The sequence below is a fragment of the Ceratotherium simum genome, chromosome 13, assembly GCF_057802395.1.
Source record: "Ceratotherium simum simum isolate JZ-2026a chromosome 13, ASM5780239v1, whole genome shotgun sequence".
Classification (NCBI taxonomy): Eukaryota; Metazoa; Chordata; class Mammalia; order Perissodactyla; family Rhinocerotidae; genus Ceratotherium; species Ceratotherium simum.
In genome coordinates this window covers 60,972,535-60,998,802 of record NC_141912.1, presented here as the reverse complement: position 1 = coordinate 60,998,802, position 26,268 = coordinate 60,972,535, and positions in this window count along the sequence as shown.

The window sequence follows — 26,268 nt, the reverse complement described above, 5'->3', positions numbered from 1 at the left end:
TACTAGTTCCACCCTCCTTCGGGGTACTTTCATCAAAATGTCCCCAACATCTCCTGGATGCCCAGGAATGGATGTGTTCTTTTTGTGCTGAATCCCTGCTCTACATCGTGTCTTTGCTGAGCTCTGTGGCAGTTGTAGGGGGGTCTGAGTTAAGAGTTGTGGGAAGAAAGCAGCTTAGAGGTTACCTGAAAAAAAAGTCTTCCCTACTGAGCAAAAATAATTGATTCTATGTCAGTTTAATGACACTATCAGGCATGCACCCTACCAACAACCCAGCTATAATAACCTGGAACTTGACTACTTAACTTTTTCACGTCCGCTATGTGTGGACTACATAAACTTTTCTTCAGTGGTGTTTTCTACATATTTTAAATTCTTTTGTGAATGCTTGAGGTTTACTGAAGCAGATACATTAATACTTTTAATAGAAAATTCTTCATGACCTATTTACCATGTTGGCATAATCTTAAATGTACAGAACAAAAATGAATAAAAAATATTTAATTCAGTTTGATTATTGAAAATTGAGTCACCTATAAAAGCGTGTAAAGGAAAAAACACACTGGAGTTGAAAAAACTCGCTTGAAACACTTTATTGATGACACTTCTAGCTTTAAGGAAAAAGAAATGGTTGATGATGCTTGTTAAAGATGGTAAGGCAGACTTTATTTAGGGCCACTGCAATGGGATTTTATAGTGGGAGAGACATCAGGCTCAACTCCTAATACAGCATGGGCAAGTGGGAATTTATAGTCAAGGAGCAGGGTAGGGGTGTTAGGGAATGGAAAATTACTAAGAGGAAACATCAGGAGTAATGGGGATTCTGGCTAAACCAACCTAAAAGGATTCTTGCTGAAGGTAGGTCAGGGTGATGAGACATCACCTGGGGGATGATGCAGGATGAGGAACCTGATTAGATATCAAGGGTGATCAGATATTGAGGGTGGGGTTTCTGGTTAAACTGACTTCACAGTGTTCTTGCTAAAACTGGATTTTACAAGGAAGTGCACAGATGATCCTAGGAGAAGGTTTAGGAGCTTGACTAAAGTTTGCTCAAGCAAAGACTCTATCACTGGTAACCAAACCTGTGGGGTTTTCGACACATCAAGCAATTCTCTGGGACATCAGCTGGATGTCCTAAGATTCGATTCAATGTTGACACTATCTACATGAAGTTAGCCTTAGATCCCACAAGTTAAGAGCTTAGTCCCACAAGACTGCCCCTAATTTTATCAATTTAACATTTGATCTATTTCCCTTGTATTTACATAGAATTTTCTTTGCCAAACAATATTATATAAATATTAGGGCAATTTCACAAAAATTTCTCTTATACATTGTGAAATAATAAGAAATATCACTTCTTATTAATGAGAAGTCCCAGGTTGTCAACTGTACTTCTGACCGACCAGCTATAAATTGGGGTTCCCACGATCCCCTCCTTGGGTTCATTAATTTCCTAGAACAACTCACAGAACTCAGAGAAACATTACTTACTTTTACTGGTTTATGATATAATAAAGGATATGATAAAGGATACAGATGAATAGCCAGATGAAGAGATACGCAGAGACAAGGTCTGGAAGGGTTTTAAGTGCAAGAGTATCTGTCCCTGTGGAGATGGGTGCACCACCCTCCTGGTATGTGGATGTGCTCACCAACCTGGAAGTTTCCCAAACCGGGTACTATTAGAATTTTTATGGAGGCTTCATCATAAAGGCATGATTAGTTGTTAACTCCATTTTCAGCCCCTCTCCTCTCTCTGGAGAATGGAGGGTGGGGCTGAAAGTCCCAAGCTTCTAATCACAGCCAGTGACCAGTTCCCATCCAGGAGCCCACCAAGAATCACTTCATTAAAACAACAGACATTCCTATCACCCAGGAAATTCCAAGGGATTTAGGATCTCAGTGTCAGATGTTCCTATCACTTAGGAAATTACAAAGACCTGAGTCAGAGACTAAGTGTTAGAATGAAAGACTCTCCTAGCACCCCTATTTTCAAGGGTTTAGGAGCTCTGTGACAGGAACTGGGGGCAGAGACCAATACATATAAATTTCTTGCTATTTCATAATGTGTAAAAGTAATTTTTGTGAAATTTCCTTAACATCTATAATATTATATTGTTTGACAGTGAAAATTCTTTGTAAAATAGAAGAGAAATAGATCAAATGTTAAATTCATATAACACAATTTCTCAGTTTTATCTATCTTTGATATATGTCATAGTTTGAAAACAGTATTATAAAGTATTCTTTTAGAATATTTACTAAACAATAGGTATTTATCTTCCTGTGAAAAGAAAACGTAATATGCTATGATTGTGGAGATCACTGTGTTGTTTCTTGTCTGAAGGTTGTGCTTGAGAAGTTATTTACAAAGGCTTCTCATTCTCAGTGGTGTGCTAGCCTTTCACCTTTCCAAGAGCCTCCTCATCACCAGCTTCTGCCCTGTCCCAGGTTTCCTATGAACGTCGTGCTCAACTGTATTGCAACTTGAGAATCGGTCAACCAAAACGTGACCGTGTGGCCGCAGTGGTTTCAGTCAAGAGAGAAAAGATATTCTGCAGTGTGCTCTGTGCTGTCAAACCCAAACCAATTGTTCCAGGGAGTTAAAAACCCATAACTAAAACGTTGAAAGGGATTTGTCCTCCGACTTCTGCTTAACAATCTCAAACCACTTTGTCATTTCACTACCCGTAGAGCTGTAGTACGGTTTATAGGGCATTCATTCCAGAGCTTTCCAGATGATTTTCCCGTCATGCTTTGGAACATAAAATGGCTGAACGAAAAGAGCATATCCTATTTATTCTTTGTTATAGAACAATTATATATGTAAGCTTTCCAATAAGGAGGAGGAAGAGGATGCCACTGCTAGTATCATTTTGGCAACAAGTATGTATTAAAAACTACATAGATCCAAATTTGGTTTCGACTTTATTACATGAAGTTAAAATGTTTCCAACTCATTATTATAATAATTATTCATTTATTCCTGAATCTCAGAATAGACTACTGAATCTTGAAACAGGCATTTGTCCTGTTCTTTTGTTGTGTTTTCCACTTACTGCACCACTAACCGTGTTTCAGTTACTTCTTTTTATGCATTATTTCTCTGTGCTTAGATCTACATACTGATACATTCGTCTATTGTCTTCCTTTCAAAATCTTCTTACACATACTAAAAAAGATGATAAAATAGGATATAATACTGGGAATTCATCATCTGCTTATTTAATAATTTCCATAATTTAAACAGTGAGTCTAAACATTTCCACACTCTTTGCAACTGATCTTCAGTGCTTTTAGTTTAAAAAAATAAGAAAGTTAATACTTTTAGTATAAAGAGATTTTGCTCAATATAGACTGGCATATCTTCTTATTTTATATGCATATTACTGGATGCAAAACAAACAACCTGCACTGGAGTAATTGACCCCCTAGTAAGCAGTTCCAGAAAGGCATGTTTGACCCTGTTAGGGCCAAAAGACTCTGGGGGATCAATTCCCTAGTCTTGAAGTCCAGAGTCACCAGGGTGTTACACGTGTCAAACTGTTACCCTAGATCCCACATAAGCCTTTACACTGTCATGCTTTCATGAACTGTTCAACAATACATGAGTTCTCTAGGGCTTGGAGGAAGGGGTGGTGCTGCAGAACGTGTTGTCACATAAGGTTAGGAATAGTAAGATGTCACGTGAGTTTGGTACAGGAAGATGTAAAATTTTCCTTTGAAAATTAAGTTCCTTGAAAATCAATTTTCCCTAGTTTTTAGCCGATGGATAAAATGATGTTATATTACCATTAATAACCTACATTTTATAGGCTGTTACTCCAACTTGTTCATCTTTATCCTCAGCACAACACTCTCAAAGTACTTCCAGGAATGCCAAGGAATTCTTACACCTACCCTTGAAGAATTCTAGTCTGTCATCACTGAAATTAGCAAGCTCATCTATGACGTCCTGATACTACCACAACCTCCATGATTGCACCACAGCCTCCTGCCAGATACCAGTCTCCCATTAGACGCCCCTGACAATTCTGAATGCTGTCACCTCCCAATAGAGTTGGTTTTGGGGGAATGTTAGGGGAGATTTCTCATTCCTACTGTTATATTCTCTTAGTTAAATACCAAACAGCGCAGTGTTTGCTCCAGTGTCTTACAAAGAGGGTTTAGGGAAACAGATCTTTCAATTTTTACTTACAGACTTCTATCTCCATAGGGTTAAAACATGAATCAACTCAGAGGCTGAACATGGAGACGATCCAAATGACATACAGCATGTCATGCTGAGAATTGGCCCTTTATGAATGGATTGGGCTTAAAAGCAACATGAGAGTCACAGAGGCAAAAACCGGCACGTCCCTTTCAAGCCATCAGACTGCGGATATTCCAGTCACATTGATAATGGTGTCCCCAGTGTGAAGATAGATGCATCGTGCTCATTTATCCTGATGCCATTAAAAATTCACTTCATCTCTTGACTTTTGTGTAAGATTATTTCAAAATAAAGTGTTCAAAATTTACAAGTATATGTCATCACATACTTAATCCTGATTATATGTTCATAAAACTTGTTTTTAATTATATTTGGTTGCACATTGATCTACTACACAAGGCAAAGATTTTAGTCTAACTACATATATTTTATGTGGGTTCATTCTGTACATGCCAGAATTTCTGGGTACAAACCCTAAGAAGCAATGGAGCAGACTCTAGATTGTGCTAAATGGGGCAAAGGCCAACATGAAAGGTTTCTTGGGAGTTAACCCAAGTATCTCTTTGTCTAATCTAGTGCATTGGTTTTGTTAATCTAACTATTCTATTTAAAATCTTCTAAAATCAGACTTTTCTCCTTCCCTTCATATTGTGAACTTTACATAGACCTACCCTGCTGGAAATTTAGAAGTCCTATCGTCCATTTATCTACTTCCTTAAAAGGCTCACCCCTTATGTCTACATTAATGGGACCTGTACATCGGGTCTGGGGAGGGCAAAGACTCTGCTGTTGTCACTTGCTTTTGTAAAGTTTACTACCCACTGTGCCACTCCCTACTTGAAAAATCCTGAGATCATTGTCTTAGAAGTTTGGGCAGGTAATTATATGAAGACTCTTTTCTCATGTGATCCTAGGTCAAGATGCTACATTGTGCGCTTGTGCTCAAATGGATAGCAACATCTGGACCTGCCATTTCGTGCTTCCTCCACACCTGTCCAACGAAGGTTTCTAAACTATTGGATCCGCCTCTAATTCCTGAGACACCCTGGCTTCTCTTTTCTCACCTAATTAATTTCATCCTCTGAGCAAAAACCTAATTTCCATAAAAATTATGAGTTCTAACTTCCTGAATAAACTCAACACTTTGAATACCAAAAGAAAATCACATTGAAAATAATTGATCTTGATTTTAGCCTATACAAAGGACAAATGATAAATGTCCAAAGGCTAAAAGATAACTGCTATATTTGAAGTCACGAGACCCAAGTTACTTTAACTCTCTAGAACTCAGTGAATTCATCTGTAATAGGGTTGGGTTGGGTCAGTATTTTTCAAGTTAAATTGTATTTCAAAGTGTTAAGTGTTTTAAATTATATAGCAGAGACCCTGGGGGAGAAGCAGAAAAGACACAGAGAGAGAAGGGAAGAGTAATTTGCTTTGGTTGTCCACAGACAATGAGTTGGACCATATGGTCTTTTGAGTCTTTTATATATGTAAATATGAATTCTGTGTCAGGGCTGACCCATTATTAGCTTATCATTCCTGATAAGTGACGTGAAGGTTTATCATTGATTTATCCGTATTCTCCTACAATGTCTTTCTTTAGGCAAAAGAAAGCCTTTTGAAAAAGAGCTTTGAAAGCACCAGTAATAAAGTTTGTAACTAGATAGAAGAAAGTTCACATCGGTTTCAAATTCATGACCTTGTCCTCCTATAACAGGGGCCTTAGATAAACAGGTTAGTAGAAAGAGGGCAAAACTCCATTATTTGCATCATGTTTCAGAGGTATTATTGAAAAGTATATTTGTCACTCATCATTTTGTTTTAAGATTGTTAAATGCAGCACAAATTGAACACATTTGTTAAAATTTAGCTACAATATATCAACATTTCCACAAGATATCATGGCACAGACATATCAGTGATTTTGAGATGAGACTGAAAGACTTGGAATCACATATACACACATTACATATGATATTTTATATAATTATATAATACGTTACGTGTGTATATATATATAAACATTTCTATTTCTCTCTCTCCGCTGATGTTTATTAGGTTGGGCTATTAAAATCTAAGTACATTTGTGCATGCTACTTTAGCTCACAGAAATGCCCTTAACTTCATAGGTGATGATTTATAATCTCCTTAATTCACTTATCTTTTTCCATCTTTTCTATCTGTATCATATAGATACAGTTAAAGAAGCAATATAAGCTGTAATTTTACTCTCAAGAGAATATGTCTTGTCCAATTGTTATAGAAATTTTAATTGATTGTTTCACTGTGTATGCAGTTCATTCTTGGCCAAATACACATCCATGGAAACACATCCCCAAGGAATCACTGGCATCACAGGGTCACCAGGGTACTTCATTTACTGAGGCCTTTGCTAATTGGCGGTGGTTGGGATTTTGATTCTTGAGTGATTCTTTGAACCACTTTGAGTCCCTCTGTCACACAGACTATACCCATAAACATCGCCAGTCAAGGTTACTGGAGCACAGCTCTTCTCACAAAAGAACGAGAGGTATGCATGGATAGGTCAGCATAAATCTATCCATGCTGCTAGAAAAGAGAATGTAATTATATAGATTTTTAGCCCTGGAAAGAGCTTTAGAGATCAACTGCCTCATTTTACAGATGAGAAAATTCTAATTCAGAGACACTGAGATGCTCTTGGTCAGACAGCTAATTAATGGCAGCAGCAAGATGAACCTCGAGTCCCCCGACTCTTGGTCTACTGCTTTTTCCATTTCACCTGCTGTACTTCTGCTGACAGTGGGTCAAAAGTTAAGTCTTGCTGTGTGAAGTGGCACCTTACTATTAACCATGAGCGTTTCTTTTCATTTTCTTTTATTTCTTATAAACATCATTAAAGTAAACAAAGTTTGGGATGTTGTTTACAAACTAAATCACATAGAAAGATTGGGAACAGTCTTTTCTAGTTATGTAGGCTGTTAATTGTAAATAAAATCCAGTTGTCGATTCAAGAATGCATAAATGCCTATGAATCTAGTCAAGTGTTTCAGAGAAACCAATACCACAGCCTAGTTCATGGTGCACCTCTTTCTCCCGTCCACCACATTCTGCTCTTTGCTAAATCTCACAGACATGTTGAAAGAAAGAATAATGTGGCATTTCCCCTTTTGTCACACTGTCTCCTCTCTGTCGTCGCTGCCTCGCTAGCATTAAGCTTTCTCCTCACTTCCTAGCCTCATATTCATGAGCAAGCACTGGAAGAGATCCCCGCCTGGTGAGCTTCCCAAAGCCCTTCCCATTGAGTTTGCTGCAAACTTGTGAAATGCATACGCCTTAGAGTAAATGTCCTTTTCTAACCTCTGAACTCCGAGGAAGCATTATTCTCAGAGAGTACATAATAGCTCTTTGACATTGTATGACCTTCTCCCACCGTTCTAAGGATGAGAGTAGAAAGACCTCTTGCTTGAAGTCTCATTTACCTTCTAGTTTAGGTGGCACAAAATCATTTTTTGACTGAAAATTTGAAACAAATTAATTTGAAAAAGCTTTTCCCCAGAAAATAATTATTCCTGGTTAGCTGGTAAAAAGGTCTATAAATTGAAAAGTAGGTGGCAAGGTTGTTATAATTCTCTGAATCCAAGGCACTTAAGGTATTTTTTCACCTTGGTAAGCTACGTCAAACTATTGAGTGGTGGTTTAGTCTGCAGGAACATTTCAGAGATGTGATCTTTTAAAATTTTGTTTCTTTTTAGTTATTCTCTTATATTCCTTTCCTAAGCCTCTTTGTATTTGTTCCAGTTTCTTAGGTGGCAAATGTAACCAAGTATCCAGAAGATTAAATACCAAGAGTCCTATGTTTGAAAGACAATTTATCATGATGTTTTTTCTTTATATTTCTTCCAATTTATTTTCTTCATCTCTGCCACTTCTTGCCTTTCTCTTTTGTCTCCTCTCTCCTCTTTCATCTTATTTCCTGTCTGTTCTCTCTTTTGTTACTTCCTTTATTTGCTCAATTATAACAGTTTTTTTCCTAAAAACTTACAAGTTTTTAATTAAATCAAATGGAGGTGGAAAAAAACCACACCTGTTGTGAAAAAAAAAATGTACAGGCCCATCCTAGATTGTCTCTTAAGCAAACTTATTTCATAAGACGGACTTAGCAACCATGATTAGAGAGGAAGAATATTTCTAATAAGCCTAAAAATGAACTCTAAAATTTTGAAAAAAAAGATTTTAAATAATGTTCTACTTTTTTATGAATTTGCAAATGGCATTTCTAGCTGTATATGAAACATGCTCTCCGTAGTCGCTTCAAAGATGGCTAGGGAATAGTAGGTTTTCTTACAGCAAAATGTACCGAAACCCCGGCATTGTATGTGCAAATACACAATATACCAAATTAAGATGAAAAATAGAGTACGAATATCCATCTGATCATAGAGAGATGTCTAATTTGTTTGCAGAAATATAGTAAGTATCGTGCAGTCAATACGGTGTAAAATATCTGTAATAACAAAAGAGATTTGCATGCATAAGTACACAAAGTCAGAGAGAAGTGAGTCTCAGGAGCTTATCCTTAGGAAGTTAAAACAATTCTATTTTCTATTCATTCGTTGCGTGATTTATTATAACCGTTCTATAGAGCAGCACCCAGCAGAGAGCCTATAGTTGAAGTTGGCTTGTTGTTTCCATCATAAATCCCCCTTTTTGAAAGATTTATAACTTGGCTGCTTTTATTTGCTTTTCCCTGAAACTTGGCGTATAGGTACTTAAACTTTGAATCATTATTTCCCTAAATTTAATTTAAATCAGTTTAGTCTCTTTTTTTTCCAATCCACAATAGAAGCACAAAATAGGTCACTAGGGACATCACAAATTCTATGCTTCTGAAATAGGGCAGCTGCCAACAGGAAGCCGACAATAATTATCATGTGAGCATCCTTTTAAAATCCCTGCTGGACAAAAGGAGGATGTGGCATGTTCGAGCTAATTCAGTACTCTTTCAAAAACCAGCTTCTTATTTAAGTCAATGGAGCATATTTCTGAATAAAATCTGCAGCACTGCAACCTTAATTATAATTCAAGACATCCACAACTATAGAAATCAAATGTAATATTAATTGTATCTCCCAAAAATCCTGAGTGAATTGTGGCTTGCTCAAAGACCCCAAACATTGCAATTCTGTCAAAAAACTATGACTCTAATATTGTTTATTTTATTTGGAAAATCTTTCTTATTTTTTCTCTTTGGAAAAATACATATTACATTTAAGATCTTACAGAAAACAAATATGATTGCAAATCTTTAAGTAATAGATAAGTTTTACTTTCTACTAAAGCTCAATATTTCTGCACATATTCAACAAGTGCTATGCAGCCATGGAAGTTAGTTTTTATACAAGTAAATATACATTCGTTTAAATGTTTAATTAGATATTTTTTAACTCTGAAAAGTGTCTGTAACATACCTTTATATATGACTAGCTTGTAGTTGTCTTGTGTGGAGGGAGACCACATTCCCTCCTCTTCTCTAATCACTCCAGCAGCCTCTGTTCCCGTCTCCACCTGCTATGTTCCATATTTATGTTTCTTTTCTCATGGCTGTCCTACGTGTCCTTCTATTCTTAATCGAACAGATCTTATTGCGTGAACTCATACTGTTTCCTGATTTCATTTAGCATCTGTGTCGATGACTCTTGACTTTATGAATCTCTTTCATTCCCTTCCACTTACCACGTGGCCTAATATACATATTTCCTTGAAGCTTCCATAGCACCTGAAACTCAACTGGCCTAGAGCTGAATCCTTTATCTTCATTCTCCGAAGTCTCCTCTTCCCCTTTTTTTTCCTAGTCTCAGTGAAAGCCAAAATCCTGTATCCTGTCCCTCAAGCCATCCACCTGGGTGCTCTTATTTCTTGGTACATAGTCAATCATTGGAACTTAAAGGAAAATATTTCTAGAAAAAAAATTAATCGCACCTTGCACACACCTTGGTGTACTTACAACCTCATCATATTATCTCATAATTGAATTTTTAGTTGTCTGTACTATTATATCCCTGAAAATATTCTGATACCTCTAAAGTGCTCAGCTCATAGAATATGTTCAAGAAATGTTTGTTGGATGAAAGCATTTAATATAAAAACATCCTAATAGATTTAATTATCTGTTTGAATACTTGTCTTTATTCCAACTATTTTATTAGATTTAATGTTTATCTACATGATTTATTAGAGCTCTTTTTATATCTTACTATATTTCATTGATATTTATATTTTATTGAGTAATAAAAAAGAAGCCGTGTGAGTTATGACTTAACTCATAGCTATGAATTACAGTTAGTTCCCAACAAGAGCAATGGTTTCTATTCCCACTTTCCCTATTAGCTTATTCAAACCCCACAAATGATCTAAACTGGGTTCATTCCTCTTCCTGTCTATAAATCCATGTCTGATTATTTCAGCCAAAAATATATTTTTCCTTCCTTTACAGTATATTATTGCAAATATTTTTGTTTAATTCAGTTGAAATATCACATGAGTAAATGACTTTGCTTCATAACCAGATTATATGCTCCATTGGGAATAGCATTCAGGAAGTCTTAATTGCTTTGGATACTTTGTAAACTTTTTCTGTGTATACTGATTGCATAATATATACATAAATGAGCGGGTATTTTAATAAATTATTTAATTAATTAATTATTAAAATATTAAATTTATGTGGTTAGTATTATGAACATTTTTTAAAAAATGCCTTTTTAGTTTTGGATGTGGCTATGTGGTGCCAAATTCGTGAAATAAGTTAGTAAATTTAATTTACTCAAAGTAAACATTTTGGATTTTGGATAAAAATCAAGTAAACATTTAATTTCTCGAATACCTATGCTTAAAAATTCAGTAAGTTTAAAAATAATAAAATATAAATGCTAGCATTGAATTTATTTGTTGCTTTTGACATAATAACCATATATCCTTATGTCATGTTTATTTTAATTTATGTCAGAAAAAATTCATTTTTTATTTGTGGGTAGCATGTTGCCTCAGTGACACTGGTATTTTAATTATTTTAATTTTAATGAGGTATAATTGACGTAAACTGCACTTATGTAAAATGTACAATTTGATTAGCTTTGACATGTGCATAGACCCATGAAACCATCATCAAAATGAGGATAATGAACATATCCATCTCCCCCAAAAGTTTCATTAAGTTCCTTAGTAATCTCTTCCCCCATCCCATTCTGCCCTATACTATTCCCAGATAAACAGAGATATGCTTTCTGTCATTATAAATTAGTTTACAATTTATAGAATTTTATGTAAATAAAAATCACATGTGTGTACTCTCTGTTGTTTGGCTTCTTTTATTCAGTATAATTATTTTGGGATTTATCCATGTTGTTGTGTATATCATTGTTTCAATCTGTTTTATAACTGAGTAGTATTCCATTGTGTGGGTATACTAGAATTAGTTTATCCTTTCACCTCCCGATGGACAATATTGCTGTTTCTGGTTTTGGTGATCAAAAATAAAGTGACACGAAGATTTGTGTTTATAGCGCTTTACGTCCTATGAGGAGTGTGTGAGAGTACCAACTGCTCCACATCCTTACAACCCTTGGTATGGTAAATTATTTTACTATAGACATTCTAATAGGTGTGTAACAGTATCTCTTTGTGGTCCTAAGGTGTGTCACCCTAACTACTAATGCTGTTAAGCATCTTTTCATGTTCTATTCGTCCTCTGTATATTCTTTTTGGTGAATTTTCTCTTTAAATATTTTACTCATTTTTAGAATTGTCTTGTTTAATATCATTGAATTTTGAGAATTGTTTTATATGTTCTAGACAGAAGTCCTTTATTAGATACATGATTTGAAAATATTTTCTCCCAGTGTGTGGAATGTGTTACCATTTTCTTAGCAGTGTCTTTCGAAGAACAAAATTTCTCAGTTTTGATGAAATTTATTTTATCAATGTGTTTTTTAATGGACGGTGCTTTTGGAATTGTATCTCCTATGAATATTATTCAGCCATAAAAAAGAAGGAAATCTTGCCATTTGAAACAATATGGATGGACCTTGAGGGCATTGTGCTAAGTAAAATAAGACAGACAGAGACAGACAAATATCGTCTGATCTTATTAAAAAAAAAAAAAGATCAAGCTCATAGATACAGAGAACAGATTGGCAGTGGAGGATGGGCAAAATGAGTGAAGGTCAAAAGATACAAACTTCCAGTTATAAAATAAATGTCATGAGATATAATGTACAGCGTGATGACTAGAGTTAATAACACTGTATAGCATATTTGAAAGTTGCTAAGAGAATAGATCTTAAAAGTTCTCATCACAGGAAAAAAATTTCTAACTATTTATGGTGATGGATGTTTATTAGACTTATTGTAGTGATCATTTCTTGATGTAAAAAATACAAATATTGAATCATTATGTTGTATACCTGAAACTAATACATCAATCGTATCTCAATAAAAATAAATAAGTGAATAAAAAACCTTCTCCTATGTTTTATTCTAAAAGTTTTATAGATTTAAGATTTACATTTATTTATATGATCCATTATAGGTTAATTTTTGTATATATTGTGATGTAAAGTCAAAAAGTTTTTTGTTGGTGTTTTGCTTATGGATATCTGATTGCTGGAGCACCATTCCTTGAAAAGACTATTCTTTTTTCATTGAATTGTTTTTGCACTTTTGTCAAAATCAGTTGTCCAAATATGTATGAAGCTTTTTCTAGACTTTATATTCAAGTCTATTGATACACTTTATTTATATTTATGCCAATATATGACAGTCTTGATTTCTGTATATTTTTTCATTAATTTGTCTGAAATAAGGTACTGTTAGCCCTCTAACTTTGTACTTCTTTTTCATGGTTGCTTTGGCAAATCTAGGTCCTTTGCATTTCCACATGTTCTTTAGAATCAGCTTGTGAATTTCTATATAATTGCCTGTTTGGATATTAAGTAAGAATATTAAACATACAGATCTATTTCAGAAGAATAGACATATAGTAATATTACACTCTGACTTATGAACATGGTATATCACTATATTTATTTAGATCTTTAATTTTTCTCAGCACTATTTTCTAGTTTGCACTGTACAGATCTTTTATGTCTGGTCAGAGTTTTGCCTAATATTTCATATTGCTTCTTGCTACTCCAAGTAGTATTGTTTTTATAATTTCATTTTCAGATTATTTCTTTATATTTATCTTCTATCCCCCAACCTTGTTAAAATCACTTAGTTCTAGTGGTTATTTTGTAGTTATTTATAGATTTTCTACATAGAAGATCATGTTGTCTTGCAAACAAAGATTGATTCTCCCAATCTTTTTTTTGAATCTGCATGACTTTTATTTCATCTTCGTCTTACTTTATTGTACAATATAGTTTCCATAATTCAATGTTGAATATAAGGAGAAAGAGTAGGCATCTTTGTCTCTTTTTCAAAGTTTAGGGAGTATGTATATTCAGTCTTTTACAAGTAAGAATAATAGCTGTAGGGTTTTTATCAGGTCAAGGAAATTTCCTTCTATTCCTAATTAACTGAAAGTTCTTATCAGAGATAGACATTGGCTTTTCTAAAACGTTTTGTCTTTACCTATAGAGATGATCACGAGGTTCTAATTTTTGTTTTATAATACAGTCAATTATATTGATTTTTAAATGTTAAATCAACCTTGCATTCTTGAAATAAAGTCTCCTTGGTCATGATGTATTATTTTTTTATTTATTGGTGGATTCAATTACCTAATGCTGTGTTTAGAATTTTTACATCATTGTTTAGAAGGGATGTTGATCTGTAGTCTATCTAATTCTCCTGCAAGTCTTTGTCTACTTTTGGTATCAGAGTAAAGCTAATCTCTTAAAATCATTTATGAAGTGTTCCATCATCTTTACAGTAAAGGAAAAGTGTGTGTATAATTTGTAATATTTCTTTCATAAATATTTCTTAGAATTTATCAATGATGTCATCTGGGAATTTTCTTTCTGGGAAAGCTTTAATGTTTAAATTAATTTTTTTATCAGATATGTGGCTATTCAGGTTATCTCTACCTTTATGAGTGAGCTTTGGTTGTCTTTGTGTTTTTCAAGATATTTTTCCATTTATTCTAAGTTGTCAAATGTCTTATTATAAAATTGTTCAAAAAATTCTTTTATTATTTTTCTACCATCTGAAGAATCTGTAGTGATTTTACCTTTCTCGTTCCTTAAATCAGGAGTATATGTTTTCTCTTTCTATCTCTATCTGTATCTCCTTCTCCTCTAATCAGTCTCCCTAGAGGTGCAGCAATTTTATTTACTTTCTTAAAGAATCACTTTTGGTTTTCATTGAATTTTCTGAATTTTTTTTTTTCTATTTCAAAGATTTCTGTTCTGGTCTTTATTATTCCTTTACTTCTGCTTATTTTGATTTTATTTGCCCTTATTTTTCTAGTTTCTTTAGGTTGAAGCTTAGGTCATTGAATTGGTACTTTTCTTATTTTGTAATAGAGGTACTAAATACTATAAACTTTCCCATAAATGCTGCTTTAGCAGTATCCCACAAATTTTGATATATTGTACTTTCATTTGCATTCAGTTCAACCTACTTTCTAATTCTCTTTTGAATCTCTGGTGTTTTTTCCCATAGATTATATAGAAGAGTGTTATTTTGTTTCAAAATATTTGTGATATTTTAGAGATCTTCTTAAATTGATTTAACTTAATTCCATTTTTATCAGAGAAAAGAATTTGTATAATTTGTATCCTTTTAAATTTATTGAGGGTTGTTTTATGACCCAAAACATATCCTATCATGGACATTGTTCCATATGTTCTTGAAAAGAATATGTATTTTGCTGTATTTGAGTTGCCTGTTCTATAAATGACAATTAAGTCAAATTGGTCAATAGTTTTTTCAAAGTCATCTATATCATACATATTGATTTTATTACTCTTTGTTCTATTGATTATTGAGGGAAAGGTATTAACTATATTCTCACAAATCTTTTTGGGATCAGCATTCTTGTTATACTCCATGGTCACTTTCTAAACATTGCTCTCCTACTAATTTTCAATTTTCCTGTTCCTTTGAAATGCATGTTTTCTCACTTTCTCATTTAACAATAGCCTGATTACACCACAACACCCATTATAAAAATTGGGCTCTGCTCTTGTTCTTCATCACTATTCAGCTCACCTTCTAGGGCTTGAGTCATTTCTTGTTCATGTCAATAACCTATTCAAAACCCTTTCCTAATAGTTACTTTATTTCTTCAACTCCAGTGACCCACTCTCTATGGCCACATTTCGAAGATTTTAAAAAATCTAGACCCAATGTAAGTCTAGATCTACAAAATTATTTCCATAGCTTCACCTCCAAACAGTTCTTTCTTGATGGTCTTCTCTCTAGACTTTTTTTTTCAAAGTCTCTGAAATCTCCTTCTTTATTTTTTTTGTGCATAGTCTGCTTCTGTTACATTTGCTATCCTTTCAATTCAGCTTACATTCTGCTCCATCTTCTGACGTGATTCTGCGCTACACCAGCATCCTGGTGTCACTTTCCCTTGCACTCTCCACTTCTGAAGCACAGAAACATTCCTGCCCTGAACCAGTGCTAAACCCTGCTATTTGTCTCCTCTGTTCCTATATGATGTAGAAATGTAGCCAAAGGGATAGACTGATTCTTCCATAAAGGCACAGTCTCAAACATCAGCAGAACCTTCAATACCAATCATCAACCCGTTTACTTTTCCTCGGTCAGCTACAATGTGCTTTCCCCATGTTGATTATTTTAAACCTTCATAAATCTTCATAAGTGTCATATTCAATCTCCACTCTATCCTTCACAGCAGACAATTGTGCTTCTTATTATATGGAGAAAATTAGAAATATTGATGTGTTATCCTTTAATATCCTTCCTCCTACCTACAGAAAAATATTAATTCTCCAGGCCTGCTGCTAACCCTCTCCTGCTCTGTTGGCCTTTTCGCTTCTGCTTTATTGCTAATCTATGAGCAAACGGAAATCATATTTCTGCACATGATGTGAAATAGCCTGTATTTTATGTGTTAGAATTGAAATGTGGAAAATAACGTGTACAGAGCATACTGCTAACAGTAATCTTACTCTCTTTGCCCTTACTTACAGTTAAATGCACATTTTACTATTCAATATGCATTGCCTGACTCATTTCTTCTAATTGATTGCAAAAGAGATGTAATTTTGGAGACAGAGCAAAGAGGAGCAATAGATTTGCTTGGCCACCCTGTAGAGGCACTCCAGATGACAGCCAAAGGCTCAGCCCCCATCCCCCTCTGGTGTAACATTCAGTGGGAACAGTGAGCTCTTCTCCTTCATGTGTCTTGTTAGGCGCTTTAAATATTTTTTTCTCAAATCTGGCTTTTATTAATTATATTGAGAGTTAGTTTCCACAAGGAAATAATGAAGATTTAATTATTGTTCCAAATTTATATTGTTTTTTCCTTTATTTTTGCATATATCTATGTAATGGTGAATGAAAGCAAAAGACACATCCAGCTAACCAAAATCCATACTCAGAAGTCAGCAATTTGTCTTTTAAGTTAGAGTATATAAAACTAGATTCTGAAAGAAAATGCAATTTCAGGTTTATATTAATTCTTTCATGCAGGTATTTGGATAATTCCAGTGATTCACTACGTATTTTATACAGTCATACATTATTTATAAATAAAAGGAAATGATAGTCTCATGCGCTAGCATTATCTTAACTACAGCAAATGTGAATAGATATTTACTTATGTTATTTTGGAGTGGCTTTATTTTTAATCTGATTCATTTATGAAATATGTAAGCACAAATATCTTATCTTATTTTCAAAGTACACTGAAACCAATCATAACTCTTATTTGAGGGGCAAGTAGGGTATCTGTATATTTTACAGAAATCTTGGGTCTGCATTCTAGTCTCAGCTGTATCACCAACCAGCCATTACCTCGAGTAAGTCAAATGATCTCTAATGTACTCAGGTTTCTTATAGACAAAATGAGAAGGTGGCCAGGATGATGTCTGAGGTCCTGTTCAGGTCTAACATTCTATGACAATATTTACTTAACTGTACTCTGTGTAACAGCACCATTTATACACAAAGGACACTGCTATGAATACAGCAAGCGTATTTTTACTGGAACTCCAGCCAAATCCATGGTGTAACCATGTGCACTGCAGACGTTTCAACTATACATAAACATTTCTTTTCTGTCTCAGTCTTAAAGATTCCCATCCTCTTTGATTGTTGATGCTGCTATAGTGACATAAACTTACATCAATAATTTATTATGTTCTGCATTATTTAAAGGAGCAATTTTCTTTTTTTATTTAAGAACATAAAGGCTGAAAAATACTACCCTTGATATGTAAGCACTGGTAGGAAATACCTAAAGTCAAGCCACTGATACTATAACAATGTTATCATTAAAATAAACCTGATATAAAATTATGATCTAAGTTCTCAGCATATGAATATTTCCCAATATTCAATTAATAATCAAAGCTCTTAATTTTCCTAATAAAAATCTAATATTAGAATATTTGTATAACTTAGTGAAAATGTAATTTCCAAATGACAATGTCAAGATGTTATAATGTGCACGGGTAAAAGGTGCATTCAAACTGCAAGATGGATAAATGGATTTTAACATATCAGAAGATGAAAAGGCGATGGGTGTGGTTTTGGATCCACACTGCAACCAACTATCAAATTATCACTTATCAATGTTGGTACAGAACCACAGAAGAATATTCACAATTATGTGAAAATGTTAAAATACATCTCCCTTTTCCTTCTTAGCTGGATGAGATTGAATTTTCTTCATATTATTCAGCCAAAAATCATATTGAAACATATTGAACACAGAAGCAGATATGTGAATCCAGCTGTTTTTGCTAAGCTACACAATACAGAGATTTATAATAAATCAAAACAATGCCAGGAAAAATAAAATATAAAACCTATATTATTTGTATTAACATGAAATGGGGTTATTATTATCTTAAAATAAATTCATTGACATTTTTAAATTTTCTCAGTTTTATTTTCTAACAAAGTAAATATCAACATACACGATACAAAAGCTCTTTGATGTCTAAAGATTTTAAGAATATAAAGAAATCTTTAAACAAAGGAATTTCAGAAGTGCTAACCTTTAGTATAAAGGAATATTTTAAATAATGTGATAAAGTATTTAATATGCAGAGTATAGAACAAAGTCCCTGGCAGATACATAAGGGTACCATGTATGTTAACTATAATTATGCACCATATACAAAAGATGTGACGAGAAAAACACTAAAACATTAGTATTTGCAATTTACAATTTCCTACTTCTCATATCTAGTAGTTTATTTATTTATTTATTTTTCTGGTAAATGTTGTAGATGTTATACTGTTGAGAATCTTATTTTGTTGTCTTCCTTAAATATATATGGAGTTCTTTTTTTTTCTAGTGAAAAACTAATTTACTATGGATTGTCTCAGTTCTGTCACATTTTGTTTAAGCCCATAGTCTTAAAACAGTGGCCTCCTAAATTGGATCAAGATGGTGGAATCAGAAGAGCCTTAGCTCACCTCCTCCCACAAACACCCCAAGACTATAACTACATATAGAACAACTATTGCTGAGAGTGATCTGAAGACTAGCAGAACAGATTTTCCACAACTAAGGGTGTAAAAAAAAGGCACATGGAGACGGGTAGGAGGGGCGGAGACATGATCTAGTCAGAACCCACACTCCTGTCGTGGCGGCCCACAAGTAGGAGGGATATCACAACCACGGAGGTCCTTCTGGATGAACGAGGGGCCTGAGACCCATAGAGGGCTCCTCAGCCTGGAGGACCTGCACCGGGAAGATGAACCCTATAACATTTGACTTTGAAAATCAGTGGGGCCCACATCTGGGAGAGCTGGAGGGCTGTAGGAAACAAAGACTCTGCTCCTAATGGCAGGTGCCATTTCTAACAAAATTGTTAAACTTTAGCCAGACTCATCAAAAAAAAAGAGGGCCCAAATAAATAAAATCAGAAATGAAAGAGGAGATGTTGCAAGTGACATCAAAGAAGTACAAAGGGTCATAAGAGATTACGATATGCCAAATAACTGGACAACCTAGAAGAAATGGATAAATTCCTAGAAACCTACAATCTTCCAAGACTGAATCAAGAAGAAACAGAAAATCTGAACAGACCGATTACTAGCAATGAGATTAAATCAGCAATCAAAAAACTCCCACCAAACAAAAGTCCAGGACCAGATGGCTTCAAAGGTGAATTCTGCCAAAAAGTTAGAGAAGATTTAATGCCTATCCTTTTCAAACTATTCTAAAAAATTGAAGAGGAAGGAGCACTTCCAAGCTCATTCTATCGGGCCAGCATTACACTAATACCAAAACCGGACAAAGACGCTACAGAAAAAGAAAGTTGCAAGCCATATCCCAGATGAACATAGATGCAAAAATCCTCAACAAAATATTAGCAAACCAAATTCAACAATGCATTAAAAAGGTCATATAACACGATCAAGTGGGATTTATCCCAATGATGCAAGGATGGTTCCATATCTACAAATCAATCAATGTGACACCCCACATTTACAAAATGAAGGAAAAAAATCGTATGATCATCTTAACAGATGCAGAAAAAGCATTCAACAAAATTCAACACCATTTATGATAAAAACTTTCGACAAAGTGGGTATAGAGGGAATGTACCTCAACATAATAAAGGCCATGTATGTCAAACCCACAACTAGCATCGTACTCAATGGTGAAAAGCTGAAAGCATTTCCTCTAAGATCAGGAACAAGACAAGAATGCCCACTCTTCCACTATCATTCAACATAGTATTGGAAGACCTACCCATAGCAATTCGACAAAAAAAAAAGAAATAAAAAACATCCAAATCACAAAAGAAGCAGTAAAATTGTCACTTTTCACAGATGACATGATGCTATATGTAGAAAACTCTAAGACTCTACCAAAAAAATATTAGAACTAATAAAGGAATTCAGTCAAGTTGCAGGATACAAAATCATTATACAGAAATCTGTTGCATTTCTATGCACTAATAACAAACAATCAGAAAGAGAAATTAAGAAAAAAATCCCGGGCAGGCCCAGTGGCTTAGCAATTATGTGTGCGCGCTCTGCTACTGGCCGCCCGGTTTGGATCCCGGGTGCGCACCGACGCACCGCTTCTCCGGCCATGCTGAGGCCGCGTCCCACATACAGCAACTAGAAGGATGTACATCTACTGGGGCTTTGGGGAAAAAAAAAAGGAGGAGGATTGGCAATAGATGTTAGCTCAGAGCCGGTCTTCCTCAGAAAAAGAGGAGGATTAGCATGGATGTTAGCTCAGGGCTGATCTTCCTCAAAAAAAAAAAAAAGAAAAAAAGAAAAAATCCCATTTACAATTGTATCAAAAGAATAAAATACCTAGAAATAAATTTAACCAAGGATGTGAAAGACCTGTAAAAAAACTATAAGACACTGAGGAAAGAAATTGAAGATGACACAAATAAATTTAAAGATATTCCTTACTCATGGATTGGAAGAATTAACATATTAAAAGGTCCATACTTCTCAAAGCAAGCTACAGATTCAACGCAATTCCTATCAAAATATCAATGGCATTTTTCACAGAACTAGAACAAATAACCAGAAAATTTTTATGGAACCACAAGAGATCCCGAATAGCCCAAGTAATCTTGATGAAGAAGAACAAAGCAGGATATATCAAGTTCTCTGATTTCAAACTGTACTACAAAGCTATAGTAATCAAAGCAGTATGATACTGGCACAAAAATGGACACATGGATCAATGGAACAGAATAGACAGCCCAGAAATAAATCTATGCTTATATGGTTAATTAATCTATGACAAAGGAGGCAAGAATATACACTGGGGAAAAGACAGTCTGTTTAATAAATTACATTGGGGAAACTGGACAGCTACATGGGAAAGAATGAACCTAGATGACTTTCCTACACCATATACAAAAATAAACACACAATGGATTAAGCACTTAAATGTAAGACCTAAAACCAAAAAGCTCCTCAAAGAAAAAACAGGCAGTCAGTCCTTTGACATTAATCTTAGCAATTATTTTATGGCTCTGTCTCCTCAGGCAAAAGCAGCAAAAGCAAAAATAAACAAATGGTACTACATCAAACTAAAAAGTACTTGCACAGCAAAGAAAACCATCAACAAAATGAAAAGGCGACATTCTGAATGGGAGATGATATTTTCAAATGATATATCTGATAAGGGGTTAATATCAAAAATATATAAAGAACTCATACAACTCAATAGCAAAAAAAACCAAACGATCTGATTAAAAATTTGGCAGAAGACCTGAATAGAAATTTTTCCAAAGAAGACTTCAAGATGTGAGAACAGATGGCCAACAGACGTGAGAAGAAGCTCAACATCACTAACCATCAGGGAAATGCAAATCAAAATCATATCACCTCACACCTGTCAGGATAGCTATTATCAAAAAGTCAACAAGTAACAAGTGTTGCTGAGAATGTGGAGAAAAAGGAACCCTCGTACACTGTGGTGGAAATGTAAATTGATACAGCCACTGTGGAAAACAGTATGGAGGTTCTTCAAAAAATAAAAATAAAACTACCATGTGATACAGCAATTACACTTCTAGATATCCATCTGAAGAAAATGAAAGCACTAATTCGAAGAGATATAAGCACCTGTATGTTTATTGCAGCTTTGTTTACAATAGCCAAGATATGGAAATAACCTGTGTCCATCAACAGATGAATGAATAAAGAAGATGTGGTATATATACACAAAACAATATTACTCAGTCATAAAAAAGAATGAAATGTTTCCATTTGTGACAACATGGATGGACCTAGAGGGTATTATGCTAAGCGAAATAAGTCAGACAGAGAAAGACAAATATCATATGGTTTCACTTACATGTGGAATCTAAAAAACAAGACAAATGAGCAAACAAAACAAAACAAACTCATAGTTGGAAAGAATAAACTGGTGGTTGCCAGAGGGGAGAGAGTGAGAGGATGGGCAAAATAGGTGAAGGAGATAAGAGGTACAAATTTCCAGTTATAAAATAAATGTCATGGGGATGTAATGTGCAGCATTGGGAATATACTCACTAATAGTGTAATAACTTTGTATGGTAACACATGATCACTAGACTTGTCCTGGTGATCATGTCATAACGTACATAAATGTCGAATTACTATGCTGTACACTTGAAACATATAATATTGTATGTCAACTATACTTCAATAAAAATAAATTAGTAAATAAATAATAAAAATAAGTAAATAAAACAAAACAAAACAGTGGCCTTCTGGAGTCTCAGGTGCATGCTGGGGAGACCAGTCAGGCCTCTGCACTCTGACTCGCTAGAACCCGACGTCCCTCGGCACCGTGCACCTCCTGGAATCTCTGCTCAGCTTAGAGGTCCGCATAGTCCTTTTCTGCAAGGCTTAGCAGAATCCAGCCCTAAGCAATATAAATGAATAGTCTGTCCAACACTCACAGGCAGAACCACACTGATTCTCTTCCGTTTTTGTGCAGCACTCTCTTCACTGGTCCCCAGCTCTACAAACCACAGGCTTGTGTATAGCCCACTCTCTTGTCTCAGTTCCCTATCCTACTTAACATGACTGTTGCTCAATGTCTGGGCCCCACTTACCTGTTCTGCGGTTCGGACAGTGCCCTTTAGGCAGACAGGTATGACTTTGGAGCTCACTCTACGTGTTACTCATCTCTTGAGTATGACTGTCCCACACTATCATCCAATACCTGAAAAAAATTAATATCTACTTTTTCCATTTTTCAATAAGTTCTGATGGATAGTAAAGTTCAATAGTTATTCAAGCATTTCTGGAATATGTTAAATTTTTTTTATTGTAAAATAGTATATTATTTTCAATCAAATGTAAAGTTTTTCATGGTTCTAGATTTTAGATTATTATGATTGACTTATTTTGGAACATTGGTATCAAACATACTAAACTTCCCAAAGATGACTCAATTGGAATTAAATAGGACCTTTATTTTTGCTATGACCTAACTATATAAAAACATATCTGCTGATGTCATATTTAATGGATGTTAATTAAAGGCATTTTAACTGAGCTATGAAAAAATGTTTCAAAAACCCACATGTGAACATTTTGAAGCCCACATTTTTGTAATATACTATTATTATTTCCACTTCTTTAAGAGCAATTTTGAACAGTCACGAAATAGAATAAACTTATCAAACATACAAATATTGGGTTTGTGATAATAGCTTTACATGACAAATTTGATATTTAGCTGCTAGAGAATGTGTTTAATACTAGCCAGTGCTCCCAAACACCCCATTTTCATCACAAGCGGGTATTAGTATAACAAATCTTAACAATAGAAATGAGGAAATTCCATGAAAAATAAATGGGAAAAAAGAAGTTAAAACCACTGCAAACACTTAGCTTTTCTACGTTAGCTAACTGAAGCTCCCGGCTGGGGAGAGCAGGCTGCTATAGGCACTGCTCAGTAATGCACAGAATGGTGCAGTAATTTTCAGCATAAATGAATTATATAAGGTCATGTGGATGGGGGACGATGCCAGGAATAGAAACCATTTTATCTCTGATGCCAATACCATGGCTTAATCTGCTGGAGACAAACACACGGTGTTGTTTCCTTTCTACAATTGTTTAGGATCAACTATGCAAAATGACATTGCAAACTATTTTAAATTAACAATTTGCCAAATGAGAGTTTTTCTCACTGTCCCCAAGGTGGAAAGAAAGGTCAACTAGGGGGTCTGACATACTGCTGAAATACACAACATTTATTTACAAGTATGTTAGCTGATGTTGCTTTGAAAGAAAATGGCACAATGCATTGTGAGTAGAAAAAAACAAGAATGTTATAGTTTGAAAATGTACAAAGAATTTCAGCTAATTTAAAACACAAAGGGGAGTATTTTAATATAGATTTTACTTGAATGTTGTTTTTACACAAATTAGATTTTAACATCTATTAATCAATCTTTTTTTTTTTTTTTACTAACAGAATCTAAAATGAAAGAGAAATTGCAGAGGAAAGAATCAGCTAAGTGGCTAGATGCATTAATCCAGAGTGCTTGAAAATGTCCATACGTAAGGTATAAGTGACATACCAAAGTGACCATTCCAGACTCAAGTGTTGAAAATTTGTGTTAAGTTGGGGTATGAGATAAATGGTGTGATTATTAGGTTTTAAAGGATCTTCAAGGGCAACAAGAACTGAGGTATTTAGTGTTAATGATGGTGATAATAATATGATGACTATCTTCATTGCACGCTTCCTCTGTGGTAGGCATTATACTAAGTGCTTCACGTGGATATTATATTTTAATAGTCACAGCGACTCTATGGCACAGTTATTAACATTAAACACATTGTACTGTTATGGAAACTCAGGCCACACAAATTTAAAAGGTTTCCCCAAGGTTACTCATTAAGTGGTGAAACACTGGTAGAGACAACTACTAGAGAACTGGACACTCCTAGTAGTGTCCAGAAACACCTTCTTTAAGATCCAAAATCTTGGATTCCAATATGGAATCCAGAAACTCTCTCTTTAAGATCCCAGACTCCTAACTGCATTGTCTGCTCTGGCATATAGATTTGGAAGGCTGAGAGACTGGAAAATGGAAAAAATAACCTATCATCAAATTTTTAAAAAAGTTTATAGTACAAACATATGCAGTTAAATGGACATAGGAGGGAAAATATGCCAAAAATTGAGAGGAAAAATTTTGCAAAAGTACCTGATACAAAACTCAAAGGATGTGACATACCACACATCAAAAATCAAATTACTTAAGTCTGGTAATGTAACTGATGTAAACAGATATAAATTGGAGTGTTCACGTATCTCTTGAACTTGTTTGTAAAACTGAGTGTAGGTGAGTAATACGCATAAGAATTTTTAAAAATAAAAAACTTGTAGCTCCCATCACCTTCTCAAAGAAATACTATAGCATGAAGTATATAATTGATTTAAGAACTTTTATTTTCCTTTAAAAATGGCTAATGTAAAGAATAAAATACAGGAGACAGCATAAAATAAAAACTTAAAAGAATATAACAAATAGAAAAACATGATAAATGTTAATCCTTAAGCTATTATACCCATGTGCCTGTGTATAATTATTTAATGTCATGTTCAATTAATAATATTGAAATGTTTTTATTCATACCTGGTTAAGACATTTTGAAAAGAGAGGTCTCTGATTTTTATTTACTTTTCCAAACAAGTTTGGATTGTAAATAATAACGTATCCCATTTTTAACTCTTTAAATGTAGTTTTCCTCTCTTTTGGGGCCTTATAGAGTGGTAGCATGAACGAACACTGACCTTCTACTCCACTCGGTGAGTGCACAGGTTTCTTGGTATTCTCTTGAAAAGACCACAACTAGGTTTTTCTGGGACATTTTTCTTGCTGTTTCAGAACTTTTTAAAATATGTCATAGTTTTGTTGACTACAGAGAAGAAAATTTCTCCTGATTAAAATGGGAAAGGAGAAAAGATGGTATGCTCACTGCAAGCGAGCATACCATCCCTAATCCAAAGACGAAATTGGGCTAAATAATAACTCACTTCTCAGAACGATCTTTGCAGTCACTTAAACATAAACAGGGGAAGAATATCTGACTCATTTTACTTATGTCATTTCATTTCAAAGGAAGGATATTCATTTGTCAAAATAATTACATAGTGTAAAGGTGATTGGCTGAAGGTTCTTTTAGTTTGCTCAGACTTGTAGATTAATGGGAGAAATGTCTATCTTGGCCTTTCTTTTTAGAAATAATTGCTTGATTTTCTGGTTTATATGACTATAACATGCAGTAACGATTATCACTCTAAAATTGTGGTACCTATGTTTACATGTGAAACGAGTATATTTCTCAAAAGTATAAAACAAAATATATTTATATACTGTGTGATTTCTAGTCCTGTAAAAATAGTCTGTGACAAATTTATATAA